Raw genomic sequence first — 25,972 nt, 5'->3', positions numbered from 1 at the left:
GTTGGAGCATGAGAATGGGCATGAGGAGGAGAGACTGAAGGAGTAAAGGTTTGGGTGAAAAGAGGACATAGCAGGCAGAGTGAGAAATTGATGGCCTGATTCAACATCATAGAAGTCAGTGCGGCATATCCATTGACATCACTGGTCATTAGATTTGCCTGCCTTCATGCAGGAAAGCACTTAAGAATGCACTGAAGTCCCAATGAAACCAAGGGACTTAGGCTATGTCTAAACCACAGCCCTCTTTCGAAAGAGGGATGTAAATTAGACAGATCGAAATTGCAAATGAAGCTGGGATTTGAATTTCCTGTGCTTCATTTGCATAGTGGCGGCTGCGCATTCTTTCAAAAACAGGTATTTTGAAAGTGAAACCGCTGTCTAGACATGTTTCTTTTGAAAAAAAATAAAACTTTTTTCGAAAGATCCTGTACTCCTCATTTCGGCTTCCCTTACTCCTCGTGACTGTCAGGAGCACTGGCACTGGCCGGAGCTGCCCTTAGAGTTCAGTTTCGCAGGTCTTATTCTTAACTAGACTTGCTAAATCAAACATCAGAAAATTGATCTTCAGTACTGTAAGTATAGCCTAAGGCAGCAATGAATCATGTTTGTAACAATGCCAAGGTAACAGTCTGTTTAAAAATCCTCTTTTTTGGTAAATTGTCTAACTTTTTTCTGCTGATTCTTTATTCTGATTCTGTAATGATGCTCTACCGTAACCTTCTGAGAGCTGTTTCACAGAGAGTATGAAATTTAGGGGTGCTGGAGCATTTTTTTTGTAGAGGGGGTGCTGAGAGCCATAGAACCAACATGTACACTCTGGTTATGGTGGAAACCACTTCAAGCCAGGAGGCACAGCATGGAATAACATGGTTCCCTGTAAGCTACGCGCTTGTGTAGTCGACTAGGAGAGATTCAAATGCTGCCCATCTTGTTAGCAGAGCACCTACAGCTAGATTTTGTGTTTCTGTTGGAGGTGCACATTTGCACATGGCTCAGTGCACATAAAAATTTATTCTGCACATGAATGGAAAAAATTAGAGGGAACTTTTTCCAGCACCCCTAATTCCAGCACCTATAATAGTAATAGCCATTTACTTCCTGATCCTCTCCATGACAAAATTCTGCATCCCGATCAGCACTGGTCTTATATTAATAAATAATAATAATAATAATAAACATTTTTCTTTTTTAATTAGAAAACAAACAAACCCCACTCAATCCTGACATCAAAGCTACTGCTTTCTTGGGGGACAAATCTTGTTGTCTTTTATACTGGTGTAAAGCTATTGGTTTTAAAGGAGTTACTCCAGATTTATACCAATGTAATGGAAAGCATAACACAGATATGTATATAGAATTATTTTCTAGTAAAGTTCCAGGTACAATCTAGATTGAGCTGTTTAATCTCAGAATGCCTGTCAATTCAATTAAATCTTTCAGGAGTTACATCCCCTTTCTCCAATTATTCAATGTACAGTTCTAGCATTTTACTAGAATGCTACATCTAGATTGCATCCCTTTTTCATAAAAGAGATGCAAATTAGACGTATCGCAATTGCTAATGAAGCAGGGATTTAAATCTCTCCCGCTTCATTAGCATAAAAACGGCTGCCGCTTTTTATCGGCCCAGAGCTTTGCCGGAGAAAAGTGCCAGTCTAGATGCAGATCTTTTGGAAAATAAAGCCTTTTCCAAAAGATCCCTTATCCCTTATTTTAAGAGGGATAAGGTATCTTTTGGAAAAGGCTTTATTTTCCAAAAGATCCGCATCTAGACTGGCGCTTTTTTCCGGCAAAGCTCCGTGCCGAAAAAAAGCGGCAGCCATTTTTATACTAATGAAGCGGAGGAGATTTAAATCCCCGCTTCATTAGCAATTGCGATACGTCTAATTTGCATCCCTTTTACGAAAAAGGGATGCAATCTAGACGTAGCCGAAGTGTTAATAACTGTGGATTCAGTTCAATGAAAACACTATCTCAATGAGAGGTAGAAGCTATGTCAGTAGATGCTTTTCTGACGACATAGCACTGTCCACACTACTGCTTTTGTTGGTGCGTACTAGTTGGGTTTTTTCAGGCCCTTGGCCTTGAGCAACTTAAGCTATAAAGATAAATGTAGTAAAGTAGAGTCAACATTGTTGACATGGCCAAAGGCAAGTGAACTAATTCCCAAAACAACATTTAGTACCAATGGCCAACAAACAAGACCCACCCAGAACTAAAACTTTTCCACTATCTCCATCCAACTACTCATTTTAGAAAATGCCAACGAGAACAACTGTACAGATACATTTATTTTTATGTATGGAAATACTTGCCCTCTGTGGCCAATCAGGTGTTTACAATTCCCAAGAGGGAAGAAGAAGCATTCAATCTAGCAGATAAAAGTAGAACACATGTCACTGGCCCCAAGCTGAAGCTATGCAATTTCAGACAAGAAATGAGGTGTGGATTTTTAACAGTGAGTTAAAGAATTTGCAAAGGGCTATGGTGGCTTTTCTCTCACCGGACTAATTTTTCCTAAAAGAAATTCTCTAGTTCATATGGGAATGCGTCCAGGAAAGTCCTATGCCAATATTATTCAGGGCGTCAGACTAGATTACCACAGTGATCCCTTTGGGCCTCAGAGTCTACATCATATATGCAGAGAAAGGAGGAACAATGAGTGACTATTGTTGCCTAGGTTACCAATAGACCCTAGACAGGAATGGGATGGCTCTGATCCAGGGGCAGGACAAAAAGAAATACCATTAAGGAAGGCAGAATCCTCAGCTCAAGTCCTGGCAGAGAAGTAACAGAGGGAAACTGATTTTCAAATGTATTATTTATTTGTCTAGGTGTGGTGTCGTGAGATCACTGTACACTGAAATACACAACACAAGAATTTACAATCTAAGCAGGTGACCGCAACAAATAGGTAGGGGCAGTATAAGGAAACCGTTTGATAATTACGCTAATGGGAACAGGCAGCAATCCTAGGACACCAGCTGCCTAGGGACTGTTGAATAATTGCTGCTTACCCTTACTGCCCATGTGAGATTTAAGGAGAAATTTGAAAGACTGAGTCAGGCTTAAAGTCACAGTCTTTGTAAGGTACTCTGTGGCCTGGGCCCAGGACATGCGCAAGATCAAGCAAGGCTTTGGGAGAAAGCCTCAAGATAAACAAGTCCACTCCTTGGGCACAACAGAACTTTTTCTCTCAAAAGACTTCTCACAAGATCTAAGGTCTATCACAAACCTCAACACCTTCCACTCCAAGTGCAAGGGGCTGCTCTTTGATCTGATTTCCCAAATCTGAACACAGAGCAGCATGGGCATAAAACCCACCCATGCCCCTACAACACCAAACTCTCCTCTGCACAGATGATTCTGAGAAGAGGATGAGGGAAAGAAAAAAATATATCACACCTGGCTGATGTTAGTCACAGCACTTAATGTGCTACTTCAAGGCACTCAGCTACCAAGGGGATGTAGAGGGTGTGAACCTAACTGGAGCAGAATGACAATGCAATGTCTTTTTGGAGGATTTTTATGAGAAGCTTCTCCCATGCCTGAGAGAAAGACAGATAGTGTTTGCAGGACACTGACATGATAAAAGTCGGCATCGTTCATTGAGCTAGAATTGTTGGCTTCATGCAATATGAGAAATGATAAATAGAAAGAAGCTAATCTAGGAGAGCCTTAAAAGTACAGATGAGAGTTTGTTTGATGCTGTGGGAAAGGAGGAGTAGTGGTAAGACACATGGGTATAATATTTGAAGCTCATAACACATTTATCAGTAAATATTATGGGACTGATTCTCATATGCAACCAAGGTAACACTCATTGCAAAGGTTGTGTAAAGGAGCCTTCCAGTTGGTGTAAGTATAATTTTAACTCACTTTAGGGCCCTTTACACTTTGCCAGGCACAACATCTATACATACGTTGCTTTCTGTGTGGAACTGGAAAGAGAAAAATGGAAAATCCATTTTGCCTGTAAGTTTCCAGGTGGGGGGGAGTAATTTGCTTTTGTTATTGGTGAAGCAAAGGAAAAATGTGAGAGGCAGAAAAAAGAAAATGAGAAGGTAATGCACTAATTGGCAATTTCCTTTAATATACCTTCAAGCAAAATGCTAGTGCAGAATGACAGAGTGGCTTCTTCGTCTCTTTTATTTATTACTGAATTGGCTCCTGGCCACTTACCGATTTCTGTCGTAGATTGAACAGCCAGGGCGGTAAGGGTCCGCGAAGTGCATCAATTTCAGAAGTACTGTTAAACAATTAAGATCTTAATACCTATTTTCACAGAAGATGGGGAGAGGAAAAGGAACACATTCTTATTGAAACCAAAAGGCTCATAAAAATGGAAAGCCCAGAGAAGACCAAAAGAAAGCACTTTTCGAAATTGCCGTAGCCTTGGATGCCAGCTCAACATGAAAAAATGTCAAATATTGGGATTTTTTTTAATATAGGACCAGAATCATTACTGATCCAAGCATTTTGGGCCAGATCTCCAACTGAAGTAAAGCTGCGCAGCTCCACTGAAATCAAGCCCTCCAGCAACATGAAAAGTTGTTAGTGCTATGAGGATTTATATCAGCAGATGGTTTAGCCCTCTGGTCTCGGTGCTTAACAGCAGGCATTAGTTTGGCCCATCAGGTCCAAGTTCTAAAATGTGTCTGCAGGCTAGATCAGCATGACACAGAGATAGACTCTGGAGGAAAAGGAGAAGGAAAAGTCTGCCTGGCACGAATACAGATAGAACTCAAAAATATTTTTATTGCGTCTCATAAAACCATGAAAGCTTTATTTATTTATTTTTGTATCTGATGTTCATTGAAATCCTCAAGAGTGAACATGCAAAACAGAGGAGAGAAAATGCTCCTGGCACTGTTTCAAAGCAAAATGACAAAAACAGATGGAAAAGAATCAGTACAAATATACAACCTATTTAAATGTGCTTGAGTTCTTTTTTTAATTTTAATATTTTTTTCCTGAAGTCCCAAGCCAGGAATGACCACCAGGCAGAGAAATGGTAGTGAATTTTTTAATTTCATTTTATTTTTATTGTATTCTCCAAGCAAAACACAAAACCATAGAGCGACAAGAATGATTAAAGGTTTAGAGAACATGACCTATGAAGCCAGGCTTCATGAACTGGGCTTGTTTAGTTTGGAAAAAAGAAGATTAAGGGGGGACATGATAGCGGTTTTCAAATACCTAAAAGGTTGTCACAAGGAGGAAGGCAAAAATTTGTTCCTCTTGGTTTCTGAGGACAGGACAAGGAGTAATGGGCTTAAAGTGCAGCAGGGGAGGTTTAGATTGGACATTAGGAAAAAATTCCTAACTGTCAGGGTGGTCAAATATTGGAATAAATTGCCAAGGGAGGTGGTGGAATCTCCCTCTCTGGAGATATTTAAGAACAGGTTAGATAGACATCTGTCAGGGATGGTGTAGACAGAGCTTGATCCTGCCTTGAGGGTGGGGGGCTGGACTCGATGACCTCTCGAGGTCCCTTCCAGTCCTATTATTCTATGATTCTATGATATACTATCACTACAATGCAAGGTACCTGAATATCTTCCCCTTTGTGCTTCATTGGCTTGTTTAGTTGTAGCGGTTGGAGGATGAAGTTTTCTTGGAAACACGCTCTCTGCCCCATGCAACTCAGTACAGCTGTTATTAATTTCAGCTATTTATGTAACTTATTTCTGGACTTAGCTCCTGACCTAAGACCTGTTGAAGTGAATGGAAGTCTTTCCATTTGACTTTGCTGGCTTTCAATCCAGGCCTTAATTGCTCCTAACACAGCACCCTTTCCTTTCCTTTCCTTTCCTTTCCTTTCCTTTCCTTTCCTTTCCTTCCTTCCTTCCTTCCTTCCTTCCTTCCTTCCTTCCTTCCTTCCACAATAAACCAGCAGAGCACTAAATGCACTTACATATGAAGAAAACGGAATAACTTAAGGGAGAGTCTCTACCCAGACTGTAGCTTTGCGACTCATTTTCCAAGTTTCCAGCAGCGGTCAAAAAGGCAAATAGGATGCTAGGAAATATTAAGAAAGGGATAGAAAATAAGACACAGAATATCTTACTGCCCCTGTATAAAACTATGGTATGCCCACAACTTGAATACTGTGTACAGATGTGGTCTCCTCACCTCAAAAAAGATATTTTGGCCTTGGAAAGGGTTCAGAAAAGGGCAACTAAAATAATTAGGGGTTTGGAACGGGTCCCATATGAAGAGAGGTTAAAGTGTCTGGGACTTTTCAGTTTAGAAAAGAGGAGCCTGAGGGGGGATATGATAGAGGTATATAAAATCATGAGTGGTATGGAGAGGGCAGATAAAGAAAAGTTATGTATTAGTTCCCATAATAGAAGAACTAGAGGACACCAAATGAAATTAATGGGTAGCAGGTTTAAAACTAATAAAAGAAAATTCTTCTTCACACAGCGTGTAGTCAACCTGTGAAACTCCTTGCCAGAGGAGGCTGTGAAGGCTAGGACTATAACAGAGTTTAAAGAGAAGCTAGATAATTTCATGGAGGTTAGGTCCATAAAAGGCTATTAGCCAGGGGATAGAAATGGTGTCCCTGGCCTCTGTTTGTCAGAGGCTGGAGAAGGATGTCAGGAGACAAATTGCTTGATCATTGTCTTCGGTCCACCCTCTCTGGGGCACCTGGTGCTGGCCACTGTCAGCAGACAGGCTACTGGGCTAGATGTTCCTTTGGTCCAACCCAGTACGGCCGTTCTTATGTTCTTAAGTTACCTGAGAAAGTCATGCCTTTATTGGCTACTCCTGTTCAAACACAATGGACTAGATTTTCCACATAATCATTATTAGTCAAAATGTTGCAAACACAGCCTTTTTTCAAGAAAAAATGAAAATGTTCAGAACAAACTTTTTGGTTTTGGTTTTTCATGAAACTGCACTATTTTCATTCAAACTCGGCATAAATGTTATGGACAAATTTTATGTATTGAAACCCCAGTTTTTAGGAAACAAAAAAAAAATGCAGTAACATTTTCAATAACAATGTCAGCTACAACCTTTTGATGAAAAGTGTTGTGAACATTTTTAAAAAAAGAAACAAACAAAACAAACAAAAAACAGCTCATCTGGTACCACTGAACCAGTGCTGAAATTTCCCCCAGCTCTCACAATTCTGTTCACCCCCTACAGTTAGAGCCTGATTTCCAGAACTCAGCGTTGGTTTTACTACTACTATTCAGCTCTTTTCACCAGTTGTTCTCAAACTGCTTGACAAAGGAATTAAATATTGTTATTCCCATTTTATGGATGGGGAAACTGAGGCACAAGGTGGCAAGAGACTGGTCCCAGTCACCCAGCAGACCAATGACCAGACCAACAATAGAACCCAGTTCTCAATAGTCATGACCAGACTTTCAAAACAACTCAGTATTCAACGTGCCTCAATGCCACATTCGCCAATTTGCTCACCTCTTTTGGTGGTTAAATCGGAGCTAAACTCTTTTGAAAATCTTGCCCTATAAACCCTTCTATATTTCAGTAAAATTATTTTGTGTCCCCGATGAGCTGTGGGTATAGGGATAAATCAGGGCTCCCCGTGGGAAACAGCAATCTGAATGAGTCTTTCTTGCATCTTGTCCTGACATCCTCAACTCAGTCATGACATTTGGACTGCAGAGAATGGTCTCCTCACTTGCTGTATTCCCATTGGCAGCTGATCCCATTTTTCTGCTGCCCTGGCAGAGCCGTCTGATGTGCAAAATTCCTCTCCCTACCCATCACACAATCTTCTCTTCTTCCCTGAGCTTGTCAACTTTCATTCATTTACCAAAGAAAGAAAATTAGGGTTGGTGGTGGATGTTTTTTGACAAAAATGTGTTACCCTTGCCTCCAAAGTATGTGAGAGGGCAGGAAATATTAATGAGAGCACCTCCTGGAGCCAAAGAAAAGAAAGCATTTCAGGGAAATGTATTTCAGAGGTCTGCATAGGTTACAGATTAATGCCTCACTGTGCTGTAGAGGCTGATGTTTACATCCTCTTCACTACATCTCTGGTCATTAACTTATTTCTCATGTCTAATTGGGCTCTCTGGAGGGGGTGTTGATTTAAATTATGAATTGATTAATGATCAAAGAGGGGAAAAAACGGTATATTCCACTTTGCACATTCCCCGAGCCTCTGGCTATATTCAGCCCAAGTAATCTGTTCCCCCGCATAGCTAGGCTACGTCTAGACTGGCGTGATTTTCCAGAAAAGCTTTTGACGGAAAAGTTTTCCGTTAAAAGCATTTTCGGAACAGAGCATCTAGATTGGCACGGACGCTTTTCCGCAAAAAAGCCCCGATCGCCATTTTCACGATAGGGGCTTTTTTGCGGATAACAAATCTCAGCTGTCTACACTGGCCCTTTTGCGCAAAAGTGACTTTTGCCCGAACGAGAGCAGCATAGTATTTCCTCAAAAAGCACTGATTTCTTACAGTAGGAAGTCAGTGATTTTGCGGAAATTCAAGCGGCCAGTGTAGACAGCTAGCAAGTTTTTCCGGAAAAGCGGCTGATTTTCTGGAAAAACTGGCCAGTCTAAACACAGCCCTCCTGTTTCTTGGGTAAATTTCTTTTGCTTGTTCTGACCTCCATCTGCTACCTGTACACCAAGAGAGTTTTATCTTTCTTTTAGGCAGGGGCATCCTTCCCCATACACAGAATATGCAGTTGTGTAGGGCACCTGAAAACTTGGGGCAGCCCTGGGTCTGAATGTCCACACACATGCCTCTTCCTATCCCTGCGGCTCTGCTTCCTCCAGAGAGGATCTAGTTAGCTTACAAATGAAAAATCCTGCCAGACTTATTAGCAGACCACTGGACCTGTGAAAGAGCCATTCAAGTGGTAATTAAGCCATTTAACAGGCATTTGCCTAACGCGGCTGTATACTGTCCGTTTCTGAATTTATTGTGTTTGTTGACAAGATCTTAGTTTAACATTTGCTATAAAAATATTTCACTAGTGTGTGGCTGAGGGTTATAAAATCACATCTCTAAAAATCATCATTCCCCTCACCCCGGCTGCCATCAGATATGGGGCACCAGTTTAATAGTAATGCGTGTCCCCCCCCTACATCCTAAGAATGGCCCTGCTTTTAGGGCCTGCATTCCCCTCTGCAGGCTCATGACAGCAGAAGATAGCTAAAGAAACCTGACATACCTTCCTTGAAAGGGGATAAAGTCTGACAGCATTGATAAGAATGAATGCAATGGGCAAAACCTGATCATTTAAATTCTCTTTATACATGGCAGGACTGCAGCTTGTGCTTTGGGCAAATGCAGAGGAAAGATGGCTTTGTTCATTAGGGCTATGTCTAGACTGCAAGCCTCTTTTGAAAAAGAGCGTCTAGACTGCAAGCGGAACTTTCGAAAAAGCAAGCCGCTTTTTCGAAAGGCAGTCTGGATGCTCTCTTTTGAAAAACCCCTGTTTGCATTCAAGAACGCCTTTTTTCGAAAGAGCACTTTCGAAAAAAGGCATTCTTCCTCGTAAAATGAGGTTTACCACCGTCGAAAGAAAAGCCGCGTTCTTTCGATTTAATTTCAAAAGAACGCGGCTGCAGTCTAGACGCAGGTGAAGTTTTTTCGGAAAAAGGCTACTTTTTCCGAAAAAAACCCTGAGTCTGGACACAGCCTAGGTGAGCAGACTATGACTCTGGAGATATAATTACAATTCCCATTTTAGCCACTGATTTCCTGTGTGACCTCAAATAAGCCATTTAACTTTTCTGGGCCTCATGTTACATGGCGATAATAGAACTTCCTTCCTGTCTCCCTTTGTCTTGTCTGTTTAGATTGTAAAGTCTTCAAGGTGGGGTCTTTCACTAGCAGTATGTACAGCCCCTCGCACTCGATCACAGTTAGGATGACAGAAGCAAAATGCAGGACAATGTAGCACTTTAAAGACTAACAAGATGGTTTATTAGATGATGAGCTTTCGTGGGCCAGACCCACTTCCTCAGATCAAATAGTGGAAGAAAATAGTCACAACCATATATACCAAAGGATACAATTTTAAAAAATGAACACATATGAAAAGGACAAATCACATTTCAGAACAGGAGGGGGATGCAGGGGGGGAGGGGAAGGAAGGAAGGAAGGTAAGTGTCTGTGAATTGATAATATTAGAGGTGGGGAGAGTGGGATGTTTGTGAGCTAATGGTATTAGAGGTGATAATTGGGGAAGCTATCTTGGTAATGGGTAAGATAGCCTGAGTGTTTGTTCATTCCTTTTTGGAGATGACAGTAATTTTAGGATGACAGTAATTCAAATAAAGAAAAGCAATGAGAAAGCCATATCATCTACACTGAAAGGAACAATTTGTGCCAGAACATATACATGTTCTCGAGATTCTCCTCTGTGGAATGAGTTTGTCCCATAACATTGACATACCCTTAGGCTATGTCTAGACTGCAGGCTTCTTTCGAAAGAGCCTCTTTCGAAAGATCGCATCTAGACTGCAGGCGGATCTTTCGAAAGAGCAATCCGCTTTTTCGAAAGAGAGCACCCAGCGAGTCTGGATGCTCTCTTTCGAGGAAGCCCTATTTACATTGAAGAACGCCTTCTTTCGAAAGAGGAACTTTCGAAAGAAGGCATTCTTCCTCGTGAAACGAGGTTTACCGCCATCGAAAGAAAAGCCGCGTTCTTTCGAAATAATTTCGAAAGAACGCGGCTTGAGTCTGGACGCAGGGGAAGTTTTTTCGGGAAAAGGCTACTTTTCCCGAAAAAACCCCTGAGTCTGGACACAGCCTTAGGCTATGTCTAGACTGCAAGCCTCTTTCGAAAGAGAGCGTCTAGACTGCACGTTGAACTTTTGAAAAAGCGGCTTGCTTTTTCGAAAGAAAGCATCCAGTGAGTCTGGATGCTCTCTTTCGAAGAAGCCCTATTTACATTGAAGAACGCCTTCTTTCGAAAGAGGAACTTTCGAAAGAAGGCGTTCTTCCTCGTGAAATGAGGTTTACCGCCATCGAAAGAAAAGCCGCGTTCTTTCGATTTAATTTCGAAAGAACGCGGCTTGAGTCTGGACGCAGGTGAAGTTTTTTCGAAAAAAGGCTACTTTTTTCGAAAAAACCCCTGAGTCTGGACACAGCCTTAGTGAGTAGGCCGGTGCACTGGGATGCAGGAAGTCCGAGTTTTCCTCTCTGCTCATCCCTGGCCTATTGAGTGACCCAAGGCAAAGGTGTCACTCAAGTGAAGACTCACTTCACTGTCTACATCTCATTCTCCTTATCTGTAAAAAGGGGATAAAGTGCTTTTTGCTTTCCTGATGAAAAGTGTATACAAGAGCAAAGTAGTATGATTACTCTAATTGGAACTGTTTAGGATCTTGCCCATAGAGTCAAAGAACTTTGAGGCCCAGAATCCTCTAGCCTAGACATGAACTTCCAGAGCTTTGTCTAGTCTGGTTTTAAAAATCCAGCATGATGGGGCTTCATCCTCTATTTCCACTCTTTCCTTCAGAGATTATTTCACAGCCAAAAACATTTTCCTGTTGGGAAATTTTCAGTTTCTTCAACTTATAGTTGCCTTTTCTTACCTTTATCCCTTTGCACCAAGTTGTGCCTTCATGTACCCCCAAGAAATAGTTCCTCTTCTTCATTGGTGTTCACAGCCTTCAAAGAATGTAGACCCTTCTAATGTTCCTCCTTGGATTGAAAGATGCCATCCTGCAGAGTCTTATTGGTCTCCTGCTCTGTCACACGAACACTGGTCATATGTGCAGAGTTGGCTTTAGCCTTTAGCGTTTGCTTCCATCGGCCTTTCATGCTGTGAACGGCATGGAAACTTGATGCAACGTACATTGACTCCAACGACATAATTTACATAGCTGGAGTTGCATATCTTACTTTGACCTTCCCATGTCGTGTAGAGAAGGCCTAAGAGAGAATGGGCAATAGGACAACACTCAGATATCTACCCCAAACACAACCCTTAACTCAGAGTGGGGATTGGTTTATGTTCGGCTCATGTGCAGTTTTTTCCCTGGTGGGAGGGGTTAGCAAACTTCAGTTCCCAGCCGGGCAAACAGCTGGCACACTGGGGACATTTGTCAGCTCCTATTGGCTGGGAACAGCAAACAGCAGCCTCCTAAAAAGCTCCATGTCTGCAGCCAGCACATCCCTTAGCCTGCGTTGATGTCCATGAGGTGGCACTGGAAGTTTCTACACTGCTGATGTGGAGTCAGCTTATAGACTGGTCATTGACTTTTTAGCAATTTTTTTCTGTAAGGAGGAGGGGTGTCATTGTAAGAATGAACAGGCTTAATTGTGATTATATACAGTAATTTAGAAACTACAGTGTCAGTGTAAAGTATTCTTGTTGGGAAGTGCAAAGCTCTCAGTATTAATTCTCCCAAGCCATTCAGTTCACTTAATGTTCATCTTTCGAGTAATAATAGAGTATTTTCCCCCCCAATGGCTGAAAAGGAGAGGAAAGAATGTGTCTGAGCAAGGGGAGAGGTTACAGAAACAATTACTTATTGAATAGTGGAAATAAAACACAATATAGCCACAAAAGTCAAATCTTTTCAAACCACAGCTTCTCTTCTATCTCAGATAATAGCAAATAGACTATAAAAAATATCAGATGGAAACTGTACTATTTCAAACAAAAATAGAGAAAATAATGTGCTGCATTCACTTCTCCAACAAACATGAAATTGGTGTAAAGAAACAACATCTGCCATTTATTTCCTTGTGGAGATGTAATTTCTAATGACAGGAGCTAATTAAAACCATTCTTTGACTAACACAAAGACATCAGAGATAGTAATTTTTGTCTGAAAAGAAGTAAACACTGTGGAAATAGTTTTTGATCTAAAAAGACACCTTAATGTTCCCTTTAAAGATTGAGAGAGAAAAATCACCATGGTTTTCCAAACAAACATAATGAAAGTACCCTTATAAGGCTGTCTTTCTGACTTTTTTTATATTACGTGGCCTCCTCCTGGAAAGGTTTTGTTTCATGCACTATTTTCTGATGCCAAATGCCTGCAACTTAATTATTTGCTTTAAACTCCAAAGTAAAGATGTTCCTCGACCAGATAAGCAGATTTCAAAAATGATATTGTTGCCTGTTGAGCTTTTGTAGAAATAGCACTGTGCTGTTATTTTCCACAAATCGTTTTCTAGTTCATACTGAAAGTTTGTTTCCAGCTACAAGTTTTGAAACTTTTTCTTGCTGAACCTGGACTATGCATCGTCTCGTCTATTGAAGAGCTAATTATTTAATATTTGTACTACGGGAGCACCCAGAATAGTGGTGAGCAACGTGCGACCCAGCAGGGTTCTATGTGTGGGCCAGGAGACAGTTTGTTTACACTTGCCCACACACAGGGTTGCCAGATTCTACTGGTTTCTGTCCACATCGTTTTTCTGCTACTGGTATTACTAAAGTGACACACACGTAAAGCCAGGGCACATGAAGTGAGGTGTGTGCTTATTGTGCATAACATTGACTATGAGAGCCGTGCGCTCCCTCTGTGTCCAGGGAAAGTGCTGCTATAGTTCAGTCGGCACCCTGCAAATTCTACGTATGCAAGCACAGTTAGCAAAACTACCCTATCCTCGGAGACCATCTTGGTTATGGCAATATTGCAACCCACTGAGATGAAGGAGAGCCACTTATGTGGTCCATTCACTAGCTTGGGTTGCCCATCACCGGCCCAGAATGTACTAGGCACTGTACAGATGGACAGTAGGATGCAGTTCCCGTCCAACCTAGCAAAGCTCAGTTAAATGTAATTCTAAAAGTTTGCATAGTTTATTCTGTGGCCCTATGGGTTTGCACTGATGCAGCTGCACTCAATGGCTGAGCACACAAAGAGTATGTCTAGACTGCATCCCTCTGTCAGCAGAGGGATACAGATTAGTCAGGTTGACATTGCAAATGAGGCAGGGATTTAAATATTCCGTGCCTAATTTGCATAAAAATGGCTGCCACGTTTTGCCAACTCAGCACTTTGTCCGCAAAAAGAGGCAGTCTGGAGGGAGATCTGTCGAGAAAGAAAGCCTTTTTCGACAGATCCTGTAAACCTCCTTGCAGGAGGCATAAGGGATCTGTTGAAAAAGGCTTTCTTTCTCAACAGATCCCCCTCTAGACTGCCGCTTTTTGCCGACAAAGTGCTGAGTCAGCAAAACGCGGCAATCATTTTTATGAAAATTAGGCCCGGAATATTTAAATCCCTGCCTCATTTGCAATGTCGATCTGCCTAATCTTCATCCCTCTGCCGAGAGAGGGATGAAATCTAGACTTACCCAAAGAGCTGTGTTCTAAGGAGGGACCATGAAGCTTTTGGCATAGGTACTTGTGTTGTATTTCTACACTTCCTGTTTGGCCAAGGTGGACTGCTATTAGAGCTTTCTTCTAGTCTCAGTTTGAATTGATAACAATGCTTTAGAAATGGTAATCCCTTTATCTCAGAAGAGAGCATGGGAAAAACTCGTCTGCTTCAGTGTAATCACAGCAATATGTAGTCTGTTGAGAAAATCAATATCTTTGAATGTTAAGGTAGGCAGACTTAGCATGTGGGACCAATCCATGACATAATCATACATGGTAATGTGGCAATTAATGGCCAGTGAACTAATACAGAAGCGTCAGAAGCTTCTTCTGTGTAGCTGGAAGTATTAGATAGTGTTAGCACATTAATAGGAACATTACAGTGTAGCATTACAATGAATTGTACCTGGAAATCTCATGAGAAAGCATGTTCTAATTTTCAGGACTTGTAAGGTCTGAAATTTTGGATATTCACCCAAATTGGGCTTGACCTACAAACTTTTTGAATCGTACTTAGAAATTAATAATGGTAATTAGCACTTAGATATTTCCAGGGCATTGTACATATGTGACCGAGAGCTGGACTGTTTTACTGACGTCAAATTAGATGAAAAATTGTAAAATTCCTGTTAGGTCACATGGGGGTTCTAGTTTCAATGCCCCATGATCCCATTCTCTGTCATCTGGGGTTCCTGGTCAGATAACATTTCCTATGAAATACCATGGCCCCCACTCCTGGTGAGGGAGGCAGTTGGACTTTTCACTTGTTTCCCATTCCAATGCCCTTACTGTGGTGCATCATGGGAAATGTAGTCCAGCTGAGGACCTTGGCCCATAGAGGTAAATAGGGATATGAGGAAGTCAAATTACAATTCCAAGAGGTACAAAGGCAGGATGTCCTAAGTATTCTGTGAAGCATTTCAGTTTTGGGGACTTTGTTTAACTATTGGAAAGTCAAAATGCTCTACAGGAAGCAGATGCTTTTCACCAGAAAAATCCTTCAGTCAAAAACTAATTTTCCATCAAAAAACACTTTCAACAGAAAAATTTAACCAGTCCTAACACCAACCACTTCATCTTCACAACTATTTCATAAGGTAAATGTTAACATCATTCTTCCCATTCCTTAGGTGGGAAAAACTGAGATGCAGAGTGTAAAATTATTTGTTCTAACATCACCTCTTCACTTTTTGAAGACACTGGACAAAAAATCCTGGCTTTTAGCCCAATGCTCAGTTTTCTGACTCAGGCTGCCTCTGAACAGAATAATTAATTATCTCTGGCCAGATTGTGCCTTGTAAGGAAAATTAATTTGCATAAACTCCCTGGACATCACAGAATTTGGGGGAAAAAATCCATACAGAAATGCTGCAAATGTTGCTAGTAATTGTTACCCATTTGATTTCAAATTGCAGACTGTACAGAGGGGTCTCTGCTCTGCAATATAGCTGGGAAATCCAGGGGAATACGACTGAAAGCTGTGTGGATTTAACCACAAAATGAGATTTTGACTTCCTCCCCCAACCCTGGCCCAATTTGTCAGACAGAATCTTTGTGCTGCTGTGGAATAACTCAGTGATACAAAGAAGGCAGATTGGTAGCGTCTGATCTCAGGTGTTCAGGGCCATTCCAGTTCCCTGAAAGTAATCCGCAGATCAGCTTAGCTGCATATTAATAGTTGCAGTGGAGCCTTGAAGCAGAATGATTTCTGCTTTTTCAGCCCTGAAGTTCTGGAGATGCCAAAACTGTGAAAGTAGAGAGTCAGCTTGAAGAACAACAAAAAAATAAAATAAAAAAAAAAACCCCCACAAAAATAACAATGGAGTGTAACTTGTCTGCATATATATTTGCTTTAACCTGTAAATAACTCTCATTTTGGTTTCCTACCTAATAAATCTTTAATTAGATCACCATACGATGGTCTACAAGCAGGGCTGCCGATAGGAGGTGCCGTTGCTCCAGGTCCTAGTGATTTAAAATGGCGCAGGATTCTGGACCACTACCACGGCTGCAGCAGCAGCCAGAGACGCTGGCCCTTTACATCACCACCAGAGCCCAGTGTGGTATGATCCAGGCAGCACTGATGGCTGACCGGGGGAGACTAACTTCTAGCCCCGCCTCTCCCACTCAAAGCTCCACACTTTTCCCAGTGGTGTCTCAGGTGAGAGATATGAGACACAAATTGACCTGAGGTCAGTGGCTTGGTCTTTTGGAAGTGGGAGCAACAGGAAAGCTTAGGGATCTTTGGTGCAAGTGACCCTTTATCACTGAATCCAGCTTGCCAGGGTGGCAAGATAGACTGGATAGCCCAGGAGGGCAGTCTGTGATGCCATGGTAATACTTACACATATGAACTTCCATACACCAAGTATCCCTAATCCAGGAACACCCTTGGTATGGAGAAGGAACCGGCTCTGTACCAGCTGTGGGAACAGCGGTGCAGTGTCACGCTTCCCTTGCGGCTTTTCCCCACTGCTCCCATAGCATTTTGAACCCCTAACAACAATTATAATAGATACGGTTTGGACAGCGTTCTACTTCAGGTCACTAACAGAAGGATTAATATCTCAGCTCAGAAGGCCAAAGTCAAACACCATGGATCTCTTCTCATTAAAGTCAGTGGCCATTGTATCACCTCTTTGGTGAGATAAGTGAGTAGAGACACTAGCTGTATTTAGGCTCCTAAAGAATCTGCACCTTCCACATTCCTATTGCCTTGGCATGGTGGAGAACATGCAATAGACTGTGGTAACTAATGTTCACATCTTCTCTTGTGCTTAATCCAGTCTGGAGACACAGCTACATATCTGAGCGACTCTGATGAGCCTGGTGTCATAACTGTGTTCTATTGCTCTTAAACCACTCTGTGGGCTTAGTTTTTATTTTAATAAAAGCCAGCCAGGTTGTTGAGGAAATCCAAATGAGTGAGTACCTTGGGCTTCTCTGATGCACTGTGTTCCTGTGGCTTCAGAATTTTCTCCCTGGAAAATGACACCCTTCTTTCCCCATCATACTGCAGTTATGTCTAGGGAATGGTTTTAAACTCCACGGACATCCAGTCTGGGATTTTCAGGACTATCATGTCATTGAAATCCTATGGACGTGGTAGTCAGCTCTTGTAACCCCATTAGCAAATTCTGACCCCAAAAACTTAACTACTAAATAATTTCTCCTAAATGCTCTTGCTTCTTTATAGCAGTGCTTGGTTCAAACATGATTTATTTTATTCTCAGTAGCATAATGGGTTTAAATTAGTGTAGCAGCAAGTATTGTGTTAGCATCTATAAAAACAATTCACTTAATCTACTTCCCCTCCCGTGCTCCCAGTAAATTGGGCACTTGTACAGCCGCTTAGGAGAGATTCAAATGCCTCACAGATGATTAACAGAGTGCCTACAGCTAGGTTACATCTACACTGTGGCAGTTTTTCGGCAGAGGAAATGCAAATGGAGCACTCATTTGCAAATGGAGCAATCTCATTTGCATATTCTCTTCCGATCCTTTTTGCAGAAGAGGCCTTTGCACAAAAAAGCCCTGTGTAGACAGAGCTATTTTCTGGAAAAAAAAACCTTTTGTGCAAGATCCTTTATTCCCCATGAGGTTTGAGATAAGATTAGCAATTTACAAAGCTCAAATTGTGTATCTTATTTCAAGGTTAGGGTGCTGTGTAGACGCACCCTAATTGAGCCAGCTCACTAAAATCCCTGTCCAGATTCTTCCCTTTGGTAGGCTAGTTCTACAGTTTCTTCTTGCTTTTCCAGGCGAGGTGCAGTTCTTATGCCAGTGTGCTTCAGTTTGTTCCAGAGACCAGCCTTCTACCAGAGCAGCCAGCTATGACACCAGCTTTGTTCAGCAATCCAGACTGGAACTGGAGAACTTTCGGAAGACCGGGTAATCTTGTGGAGAGGAAGTGCCTTGTCTGCTTGGAAAAGAGTGGGTTTTTTTTACATCTGCCGTGACACACAAAGCAGGGCATGCCAAGAAGATGGAAAATAAATTCAAAAATTCTCCATGTGCATATTACAAATCCGAAGCAATCTGTGGTGTTCTTAAAACCCAGACCCCCCACGACCAACCTGACATTTTTGTTGCAGAATGAACTGCTGTGATAGAAGATGAAGTAGTACTTCATGTCCCATTGCCACATACAGTATTGCTTAGTAGTTACAGTCTGCAAAAGAGGCAGTTGGAAAATAGGAAGAATATCATAATTTTTTTCCAACTACCTCTCCTTTGCATACCAAAGGCAGCAGACAATACAGGGCAGAACCTTCTGCTGGTGGAAATTGGCATAGCACTGGCAACCCAAAGAAGCTATGCCAATGTACATCAGCTAAAGATCGGGACCATAATACAGTAAAACTCCAATAGTCCGGCGTCCAATAGTCCGGCACTCCTGATAGTCCGGCATCAAAATGGCAAGAGCCTAGTCAGTGAGCTTCGGCAAAAAATGAGTCACGAGGTAACAGCAGCAGCAGCTGAACTCAGCAAAAAGGGTAAAAAAGGCTTAAAAAAACTAAAACATTACAGTATACTGTATACAGTATGTACAATAAAAAGGGTTAGGAACACTTTATATACAGTATATAATGTATACAGTATATATATAACCATCTTCTAGTACCTCATGATAGTCCGGCATATTTGATAATCCGGCACCACTCAGGTCCCATAGGTTCCGGATTATCGGAAGTCTATTATATCATCCAATCAGTTGCTAACTCAGAATCAGGGGAATCACCTTTTCCACTCCATGACAGAGTAGGAGGGTTTAATGCTGGCATTAATTATGTCGGGGCACCGAAGGCAGCCCTAGTACTTCCAGAAGCAAACATAAGTTATATGCAAATGCAGGCAAACAGCAGCAAACTTTGAAAATCTGGTTCTTATGGTCCTGTCTGAGACCCAGCCTATGTTTGTAGACATAAGGTTGGGACTACAGTAGGCCAGAAGAAGGGAGAAGTTAGGGAAGATGCCGCACCACATAGAAACCGGTGTTCAGCTTTCCAGAAAAGGCAAGCAAGCTACCGTGGCTCTGAGAAATAGTAACAGACCCTCTGTCTCACACATGACCCAATAGGATTGCTTATGTAGCCCCAGCCCTTGCTGTGACAGCCAAGCGGTAGCATAACTTCACAGCTGTTGCTGACTTAGGGTACATCTAGACTACATTCCTCTTTCGAAAGAGGAATGCAAATGAGAAAAATCGAAAATGCAAATGAAGCACCGATTTGCAAATCTTGTGCTTCATTTGCATAATCTCTTCCGATCGCTTTTTCAGAAGAGATTTTTCAAAAAAAAAAAGCAGTCTAGATGGGGTTCTTTAAAAAAAAATCCTTTTCCAAAAGAACCCTGAAAACCTCATTTTTTAGAAATAAGGGTTCTTTCGAAAAAGGGGTTTTTTTCTGAAAGAAACCCATCTAGACTGCTTTTTTTCAAAAAATCTCTTCCAAAAAAGCAATCAGAAGAGATTATGCAAATGAAGCGTAAGATTTGTAAATCAGCCCTTTATTTGCATTTTCGATTTTTCTCATTTGCATTCCTCTTTCGAAAGAGGAATGTAGTCTAGTGGGGGGCAGGGAGCACAGGTGGTTTGTTAAACTGGGGTTTGTCCTGTTCCTCTCACACTCCATGCATACTACCACTTCATAACCACCGCCATGTCAGAGAGCAACTGTAGAATGTACTGGACTTTGTGTGTAGGGTCAGTGGTGTTGCTCTCTACTGGCTGGCCCATGATAGACCTTACTGCAAATTATAGATAGGGTTAGTAGTTACTTAGTTTGTCTGGCACTTCCCAATATAAGACGCTATTTTCAGTAATTAATTGCTCTACCAAACTTTAACCATTTGGGATGCAATTTTGACATGCCAGGTCTCTGCCTCAATCTGTATTTTCTATCCAGAAGATAACAATGCCCCACTGCTATATACATCGGCCAAACTGGACTGTCCCTACGTAAAAGAATCAATGGACACATCAGATATTAGGAATGGCAACATACAAAAACCTGTAGGGGAACACTTCAATCTCCCCAGACACACAATTGCAGATCTAAAGGTAGCCATTCTGCAGCAAAAAAACTTCAGGACCAGACTTCAAAGAGAAACTGCTGAGCTACAGTTCATCTTCAAGTTTGACACAATCAACTCTGGATTAAACAAAGACTGTGAATGGCTTGCTAACTACAAAGCAGCTTCTCCTCTCTTGGAATTCACACCTCCAGATCAGCTGCTAGAAGTGGGCCTCATCCTCCCTGATTGGATCCACCTCAGCCTGATTCTGGCCTGCATATTTATACCTGCCTCTGGAAATTTCCACTACATGCATCTGATGAAGTGGGTCTTTGCCCACGAAAGCTTATGCTCCAACACTTCAGTTAGTCTATAAGGTGCCACAGGACTCCTCGCCGCTTATCCAGAAGAGTTTATCCATTTCCAAAAATGAGGCTAGGGAAATATATATTTTCTGACGTCTCTCAAAAAAAACATTCTGATGGCCTTTCTTTGAGCAGATCAAGTGCCCCCATGCATTGGAGGCACTTGAAATTTGTGGGGAAAGGGTGGTTCTTGTGTGAGGAAGGTGCCTTTTATCATCTCTGAGGAAATCTATCCAAATCTGGCCAAATTATAAGTCTTTGGAAAAGCACAATACACGCAGGCCTAGGGTAGACGTTAGCAGTTAAAATCCCTGACAAGTCCATCCTCACTGAGAATGTCCAGCCACTTACAGCGTGCAGCATCTCACAGAGCAACTGAGGAAGTTCTAGCCCAGTGCTATGAGGGAAGATGGGACAAGAGGGGATCTGGACTTTTCCTAATGGTTGTCCAGAACGGAGTGGGGCTTGGTAATGGAACTGAGAGGAGTGATTCTGCCTCTCAAGACACTTTTCACTCCGCTTCTACAGGCACCAAGGCAACAGGGAGGTGGAAGCCATCTGAACTGAATGCCGAGAGAGGACAAAACATGGATGATGGGGGTGGAAAAGGAATAGATTGGGACGAGTCTGATGAGATTAGGAGTAGATGAGGGGTGAGAACATAGAACTGGGAAAATCTGAGCAAGGAGAGTAGGACTGTGTAATAAAGGGGGCTGTTGTTTCTAGGACCCCGGCCTTATTGGTTGCAGAAATTGGAAGGCATGGAGAGAATGAGGCAGGGTTCTCTCTCATGGTGAAGGAAATTGAATGGTATCCTGGAAAACTGGATTGCAACTCTGCCTCTGCCACAGAGTTCCTAAATGATGCTGGGCAAGTCACTTACCCCAAAATGTTCCACAGGTGGCCACTAACTTGTGTGTTCTTCATTGTAAGGGTTTCCAACTTGATATACTGGGATCTGATCTGTGGTTGTTCTGAGCACTCACAGTTGCAACTGAGATCAGTAGGAGCTACAACATTATGTAGCTCTGTAAGTACTATGAAAATTCAAGTCTTAGATCTCTCAACTTGTGCACCCAAAATTAGTGGAAATTTTTTATCTCAACCTCTTTGTGCCTCAATTCCTGATAGGTAAGTTGGGAATAATATCTCCTCTTGTTACAGTAATATTATGAACATTAATTTTTGGGAAGCCCCTATATCCTACAGCGATAAGCACCACCAAAAAGTTTAGTTTGAATAGTGTGCAGTAAATAAGGGCTCAGATCACACGCTGAACAACGAAGAGAAAACAAAATACTGAATAGTTTATTAAATGAACGCTGTCCATCATGTGTACTGAATAAAGCAGGAAACTTTGGGGGACAAATAGTATGTGAAAAAGTCTCAGGGGGTAGCCATGTTAGTCAGTAACTTTAAAAGCAACAAGGAGTCCTGTGGCACCTTAGAGTCTAACAAAAATATATAAAGTATCATGAGTTTTCTTGGGGAAACCCCACTTCTTCAGATGAGCTGGGTGGAAAAAAAGGGAACCCAGAATTTAAAAATTTAAATAGTATGTGATTATGTAATTAAAGACCGTATTAGATAATATACATGTAAAAATTCCAACTATGTTAACATGGACAACCTCAAATCTGCCATTTCTGAACTTTGGAGTGGTTGAGTTTACAGCCTTAATAGTGTTCTTTTAACATAGTCTTTTAGTATATTATCTCAGAGAGACCTCTTATGTATGGAGGCTTATGCGTGCACAGACCAAAGAGCAAGGTTCTATCCCAGTTCTCCTAGGTCTGCAATGCATGATTTGAATCCCATTTTCTGTGACCCCAGTATTCATTGCAGGATGAGAGTCTGTCCAGGAGTCACACATGTTTTTAAGCAAACCCTCCCTACCTTCCACACACTTTCAAGTAGGAAGCTCAAGTATCAGCCACTTTGAGAAGCTCACATCAGGGAAGGTGCATTTTATGCCAATCTTATATTAGAGTGACTCAGGTACTGTAGAGGGATAGTAAAAGTTTTACTGACATTAAGGATCACTTGTTTGTTCCTCCCCTCCTGGCTAGCAATTAATATTTAAATCAAAAGTTCAAAAAGTACCAGGACTACAGAGGTCACACATGCCAATCAGATGCCAAAGAGTCCTCTTGCTATGTGCCCAGCATGCCAATGAATGAGATTGATAGCGTTAAGTCATGAATTATGCAGGCTCTTCATGTTTTGTTGATTCGTAAGTGGTTGGAGAGGTAATGTGATTCTCTGAATCATAATGGTGTCAAAAATCTGCATGCCAAAACCTCTGTCTTCTTTTTTGAACTTGGTGTGCCCTGTGCATAAGTTGGCAAAACTCTCACTAAAGATACAAAAGCATAGTGCAGTTCTTGCACCACAAATATCCACCTTCCCTGTTTGTAAATAGAAGCATTTTCCTAACTGGGCCAATTATCTTGCACTCTCCAGCTGGTCTCAAGGATTAACTTGGTGAAATGCTGAGAGCGGAGATCTGAAATTTGTGTGGGAGCTCTTTTGGCAATTTCCTGGAGGAGAGAAAACTCTGTGTGATAAGTGGGGGGTGACTTGCTATCCGATTCTTGGTTACATGGAAAGTTTTACACAGTAATAATCCAAGTTTTTGAGTCACAGTTCAACTTTCTCACATGAAACTCTTTAACTGTCAAGCTGGCTGGAGCAAGAAGCAATGCAGCCAGTGTGATATTTATAGCTGTTAAAAGTGTATTTTAAGCTTAATTGCAAAGGCCACATTTTTCTCAGGGGAGCTACCCTAGCCATACAACGTTCTTGGCTTGGCTGTGCCATAGGATCTGTACTGTGTGAACCATATGGTAATAATGGTTATTTTAATCAGTGCCTTAATACTGTGGGTTAGATTCTCACCTGGGGTAAATCAACATAGCTTCAGTGACTTCAGCATATATATACGGATGTGCATCATTGGCAGAGCTGGCCATGTACCACTCCTTTATTGCAATCCCAAAGTCATATTTTCTCCCTGGTCAACATTCTGCTTCCTGTAAGAGTTACATGGGTACAAATATTGTCATGAACATTTCAGTGTAAACATTTGTGATGCTGGCATAGATAGATGTTTACACCAGGAATTCTAAGTCATCAAGGAACTAAGAACAGGAATTCCCAAAATAACATGTCCCTCTACCATGGGAATAGAGGTACAATTATCAGACAAAATGTATAAGAAATATAAAAGTTCTGTCCCTAAGAGAAGATACACCAGCACAGAAGTGACTCTTACATACACAAGGCTCAGAGATGCCATCTTCTACTCATTAGAATAAGTGTACATAGAATATACCAAAATTGTGACAATTAAGGATTTGTACAGGTTTTAAGATGTGCTTCATGAGCAGTACTACCAAAGACAACTGTTCAGTGAGCCCTCCAGAACACACGCACGCACGCACGCACTGTCCTTAGAATCACAAGATTTTTATCATTAATTAATCTGGGGTTCTTTGAATTGCCCTTCTAGTTTTTGAGCCTTCAAGAGTCACATCAGAAAGCTTTTCTCCTGAACTGTGGAGGGTAAAAACTTACTTATAAATAATTGGAAGCAAATATCACCAGCACAATACTATGTGACTTAGGTGACCAATCCCACAGTGTGGCCAACAAATGCTCAAAGTAATAGCTGGGACAGAGCATTGTGGAGGCTGAAATCCATTCACATCAACCATCCACTGGTTACATTATCAACAGCCAACAAATTCATGCAAGTCAATCATTGGGATAATTCCTGAACAAAAAAGGGGTGAAAATTCACCCTACTTCAGATTGAAAGAAACCACATTCATATTTCAGCCCCCACATTCTCTTTTCCTGTATAAGGAATCTTTAATACGAATTACTATGCACTCAAGATCATCTCATCTGAAGAAGTGGGTTTTGCCCATGAAAGCTTGTGATACTGTATACTGGCTGAACCTTTCTAGTCCGGCACCCTCAGGACTTGACCGGTTCTGGACCAGAGAATTTTCTGGATCACAGAAGGTCAGTATTGTCTAGCAGGATTATCTACACTTCCTCTGCTTACTAGGACATTTAGGGATAAATTAGAGCTAAATAACAGCACAGAACACTGAGGGCTAGGGCTGGTGGCTGTAAACAAACTTTATGGGACCATGGGAAACTTGGCCACATCCATGATAAGTGGATATCTGGCTAACTAAAATCATTCCTGGTGACAGATATTTCCAGATGAGAGTGTTCTGGGCTAGAGAGGTTCAGCCTGTATATATTTTTGTTAGTCTCTAAGGTGCCACAGGATTATTCATTTTTAACAACATATTATAGACCCCAATGAGGTGCCAGCTTCACCACAGAGCCGGATATGGGCAAGCTGATGATACAATGAGGAATCTACAGAATTCACTCCAGTGAAAGTTCCACTGAAAACACACAGGCTATGTCTACACTGGCATGATTTTCTGGAAATGCTTTTAACGGAAAAGTTTTCCGTTAAAAGCATTTTCGGAAAAGCGCGTCTAGATTGGCAGGACACTTTTCCGCAAAAGTACTTTAAATAAATCTCTGCTGTCTACACTTGCCCTTTTGCGCAAAAGTTTTTCGGAAAAAGACTTTTGCCCGAATGGGAGAAGCATAGTATTTCCGCAAAAGCACTGACAATCTTACACGATGATACAATCGTCAGTGCTTTTGCGGAAATTCAAGCGGCCAGTGTAGAGAGCTGGCAAGTTTTTCCGGAAAAAGTGGCCAGTCTAGACAAAGCCACAGAGTCCACATTTTGCCACTTCCCAGATAATTTACATTGGAGGCAGCAAATAGCTATCTTAGTTTCCCTGATGGGCTTTTGGCATCTTGGTTTGCTGAAACTACCTGATGGATTGTCTCTGCCTTCATCTAGGATTTACTCTAGCTTCTGCCTCTCTGGTCCTGGGAACGATTCTGGCCCCTAAATCTTAAAGTTGTGACATCATAATCCAGCTGTGATGGCTGAGGGTTCTGACTTCAGATGAGAGAAATAAACAGGAGAACTTAGAAATACAGAATCAGCTCCTCAGCTGGTGTAACCGGGAACGTCTCCACTGACTTCAATGGAGCTTCATCCATTTGCTCCAGCTGAAGACCTATCTGAGAGGACCTATTTTTAAGGAAATGTCACCTTAAAAAAAAAGGCCATGGGATGAGCAATGTAGCAAATATATTTATGCAGTCCTGTTTACAAGCAGAACTTTTCTCTGTCTGCCGTGAGGCCTTCAACTGATCTTTAAATAACAAGCCTATAAAAATACAAATTGATATTCATGTCC

General features: G+C 41.6%; 1 long non-coding RNA gene across 1 annotated transcript in view; it reads right to left on the bottom strand.

The window, feature by feature from the left end:
• Positions 1-25,591, bottom strand: part of LOC112547742 (uncharacterized) — a 48,384-nt gene extending 22,793 nt beyond the window's left edge. Inside the window, exons 1-2 of the long non-coding RNA XR_012905817.1 lie at positions 25,539-25,591; positions 11,540-11,769 (exon numbers count right to left, since the gene is read on the bottom strand). This is a non-coding gene — a long non-coding RNA (uncharacterized LOC112547742). The remainder of the gene's footprint in view (positions 1-11,539; positions 11,770-25,538) is intronic.
• Between the last annotated feature and the right edge of the window lie 381 nt (positions 25,592-25,972).

The sequence above is a fragment of the Pelodiscus sinensis genome, chromosome 8 (assembly GCF_049634645.1).
Source record: "Pelodiscus sinensis isolate JC-2024 chromosome 8, ASM4963464v1, whole genome shotgun sequence".
NCBI classification, from domain to species: domain Eukaryota; kingdom Metazoa; phylum Chordata; order Testudines; family Trionychidae; genus Pelodiscus; species Pelodiscus sinensis.
The sequence above is the reverse complement of the archived record's forward strand: the minus strand, read 5'-3'. Positions and strand labels throughout refer to the sequence as shown.